Raw genomic sequence first — 4,038 nt, 5'->3', positions numbered from 1 at the left:
TAATATCTTTCGTTGTGAATTTGACATTGACTCTAACAAGAATAATTTGGAGGGAAATCTTCAATCTCTGGTTGTCAGTCCTGATGACTCTTGATTCTGGAATCTTGAATTTCTAATCTTGATCTTGGATTCTCCACCATGTTTAAATCCGATGTATAGAATTTTATTTCTAGTCTTGGTTTGGGTGATGCCTTTCAGTTATCTCAGGTATGGTGCATAAGCCTTGATCGGCTTCTGAATATCTTCTAGAAACTGTCACGTCAAACCGTGTCATGCCCAGAGTCATGTCCATGTCTCCAGCCGTGACCAAATAAAAAAAAAATTAGAATGCCTTCCTTTTAGTGCAATTTCCAGAATCTAACGTCCTGCACAGAAAAAGAATTAAAACGAACAAATAAGCCACAAAAACCAATGATTAAGGAGTAATTTAAAAGCAAAATATTAACTAAATTAAGCACTTATCAAATTCCCCCTCACTTATTCAATGCTTGTCCTCAAGTATTCCTCAATTAACATATCAAAATCATAAGTTGTCATCTTCAATTTCAAATTATTCCTCAAACTTCCAATCGAACTAAGTCCATGACATTTGCTGAATTCAAGTTACAATCAAGCAAAGACACAACTAAGAAAATTTAAAGTAAGAAAGAAATCCCAATTAATTGTCAATTTCAATGAAACACGACTCAATACTTACAAAGATTCACACATATCTGCTCAAAGTGTTTGGGGTGAATGACACTCAAACAAAAACTAACCAAAACATTACCATAGGCTTGGAATCCAATCAAGTCTCCACTTCAAAAAAATGAACATAATGCAATAATCAAGGGGTCTTTAAACAAGGTGTAACAAGTCTTAGGTTAGGGTAGGGAAAAGGCCAAGAAAGGTTCAAAATACCAAAACAAGAGATCAAAATAATTAAGAACAATCCAAGAATTAACATGAAGCGTAATGAAACAAGGAAAAACAATAGATGAAAGACAATTGAAATGATCAAATTTTCCTTAATTTTTTGTTGTTGTTCAAAATAGTGAACAATTGGTTTTTTCTCGATTTTTTTAAACAACGATTTTTTTGTGGAACAAGAGTGATACAAGATCTCATGTCTCAATAAGAGTGTGAAAAGAGAGGAAAAGAAAGGCTTCGGGTTTAATTATGAAGTTTAAAACAAAGAAATGGAAATAGACTCAAATGTGGTTCACTAGTGGATATGTAAACGGGTAGGCTTTTTGAGAAAAGTGGGTTTATCCTAGGTGCCCCTATCACATTAAAACATTACGTTCAACATGTTGTCTCGATATGCATTGTGATTACAAGTTCTAGAATATCCTAATTAGTACGACACACTCAAGTCAAACAATGAGCAAGATAGAAAATGTATGCTCGTTAGGCTCAAATCTCACAAGAAATGTTTATATGCACTGAGTCAAGTTCATCTCTATCGAAAAAGCATGAAATATCAATACTTAACAAAACAATTCACCAGCTATACCAATCACCAATCACGTAAATTAAATTTGATCAAAACATGATCATAATCCAAAAGGAAGCAAGAGTACAAAGTGAAGTTCAAGACTAGCAACCAATGATCCCAACACATCAATATCAGAATAACTCAATTTCAAACAATCAAACAAGTCAAGGAAAAATTTGACGACATGCTTATCTTTCCCCCTCACTTAATCTGTTTTGTCCCAAAACGTATATTGAATTTAAAAACAAAGAGAAGGAAAAAGAATACTCCCCAATCTAGTGACGAAAAAATTTGGACCATTTCTCGATTTGTGTGTGTCATCCTTATGCAGGGGCCATGCTAATATTCGTCTGGGAAGTCAAAGTCTAGGGGCTCGTAATTTTCAACAGTTCTGCTTGCCAAGAAATCCGATATGACACTTCCCTTTATAGTTTTTTGGCTCGCGTACTAGATGTCAAATTCGGATAACAACATCTGCCATCAGGCTTTTCGATGGGAGGATATCTGACCTTGCAATTAGTGAACTTCTTGCTTAGGTAGTAAATGGTCGTTTCTTTCCTCCCGGATTCATCATGCTGACCTATAACACACCTCCATTGAATTCTCGAATATGAATAAATACAAGAATAGAGCTTTACCCTAAATGGGGGTCATTAAGATAGGAGTGTGAGATAAATATTCTTTTATTTTCTCAAATTTAGTCTGGCAATCCTCACCCCCATGTTCCAGAGTTATTTTTTTTGAAGAAGGCGGAAAATTAGGTCGCACCTGTCGGTTAATTGAGATATGAACCATGCTATGTAATTTAACCAGCCCAGAAAACCTCGACCCTATTTCTATGTTTATAGGGGAGGTAAATTCTGGATGGCTTTGACTTTATCTGGATCGACTTCGATACCTCTCCTGCTGACCATAAAGCCTAACAACATTCCAGATGTTACCCCAAAGGTACATTTGTTGGGGTTCAGTTCAACTGGAACTTTCTTAATCTTTGAAGGAGCTTTCTCAGATTTCTACATGTTCATCTTCGGTTTGTTCTTTGACAATCATGTAATCGACATAAACCTCAATTTCTTTGTGCATCATGTTATGAAACAAGGTCACCATGTCTCTTTGATATGTTACCCCAACATTCTTTAGTCCGAAGGGCATCACCTTATAGCAGAAAGTTCCCCACATTGTGACAAATATGGTCTTTTCCATGTCCTCAAGATGTTTCTTAATCTGGTTATATCTTGAGAATCTGTCCATGAATGAGAAGAAAGCGTTCCTGGTAGTATTATCCACTAAAATGTCTATGTGCAGTATAGGAAAATTATCTTTGGGGCTCGCCTTGTTAAGGTCTCAATAATTTACATACATATGTACTTTCCCATATTTCTTCAGAACCGACAGTATGTTAGCCACCCATTCCGGATTCTTGGCCACTTGAAGGAAACCAGCATCGAACTATTTCTTGACTTCTTCCTTGATCTTAAAGAGCATTTCAGGTCTCATTCTCCTTAGCTTTTGTTTCACAGGTTTGTATTCTGGCTTGATAGGCAGTTTGTGGACTACTATATCTGTATCCAGCCCCGAAATGTCTTGATACGACCATATAAACACATCTCTGTATTCTTGGAGTAAGGATATTAAGTTTTGTCTTCCTTTAGTCGAGAGAGTTGTGCCAATTTTGACTTCCTTTCTTTCTTCTTCTGTACTAGATTTAGGACTTCGATTTTCTCTTCATGTGGCAATATTTGTTTGTCTTCTCTTTCTACCATCCTTAACAATTCAAAGGGTAAATTGCATTCGTCTTCATTGTCACATTCATCAACCTCCACAAGACAAAAGAACTGTTCAAAATCCACTTCTGGATTAGTATCATCAGCGCCTGCATTATCATTATCTTGGGACTCTGAAAGAAATTTAAAAACCACAGGTAATTCTTTAGCAGTCCGGTTGCTAAGCATCGATCCAGGTGGCAAAGGTCGGATTCCTGATCCATCCATATTTTCGGCATTCTCAGAGGTTATAGCGTTAATACTCCAATCTTTCAAAGCAACTTTTAAATCTGGTAAAGTTGTTCCAAACTCATAATCATCAGATTTAAATGTTTCATAAAAAGGTGGAAAACCCATGGGTTCCCATCAAAATTCACTCTCATTTAATCTAGCCAATCTTCTTTCTCGTTTTTTTTTATTTCATTCCTCTTATGTTGTTGATTGGGTCGAAAACCAAGCTTGAACTGGTCTAGATTTGTTATAGGAAGGACATGATTTATCCGTTCTTGCAACATACTCCCAAATCCTCTTCCCACCTTGGCACCTCTTCCCAAGGTCTGTTTGATCTCTAATTTAGTGCATTCGGAGAGCCGGAGTTTGGAAATATTTCCTCCTTTAGCCACAAATGTGACATTCACAAACTCTAAGGAACGAATGAACATTCTACCGCTTCATCAGTTACTTCTATGTATGGGGCATCGGTAGTCACACTTGCCACAATATCTTCTTCAACATTAACAATTTCCAGAGCCCCGTCGATGACAAACTTGACTTTCTGGTGCAACGTAGAAGGTACTA

The 4,038-nt window shown here is 36.6% G+C and overlaps 1 pseudogene; it reads right to left on the bottom strand.

Annotated features, from left to right (window-relative positions):
• Positions 1-1,762: 1,762 nt before the first annotated feature.
• On the bottom strand, positions 1,763-1,830 carry LOC120130248 (annotated as a pseudogene).
• Positions 1,831-4,038: the final 2,208 nt, after the last annotated feature.

The sequence above is a fragment of the Hibiscus syriacus genome, unplaced genomic scaffold, assembly GCF_006381635.1.
Source record: "Hibiscus syriacus cultivar Baekdansim isolate YM2019G1 unplaced genomic scaffold, ASM638163v2 tig00110528_pilon, whole genome shotgun sequence".
Lineage (NCBI taxonomy): Eukaryota > Viridiplantae > Streptophyta > Magnoliopsida > Malvales > Malvaceae > Hibiscus > Hibiscus syriacus.
Note: the sequence above shows the minus strand (reverse complement) of the source record. Positions and strands in the feature narration are given on the sequence as shown.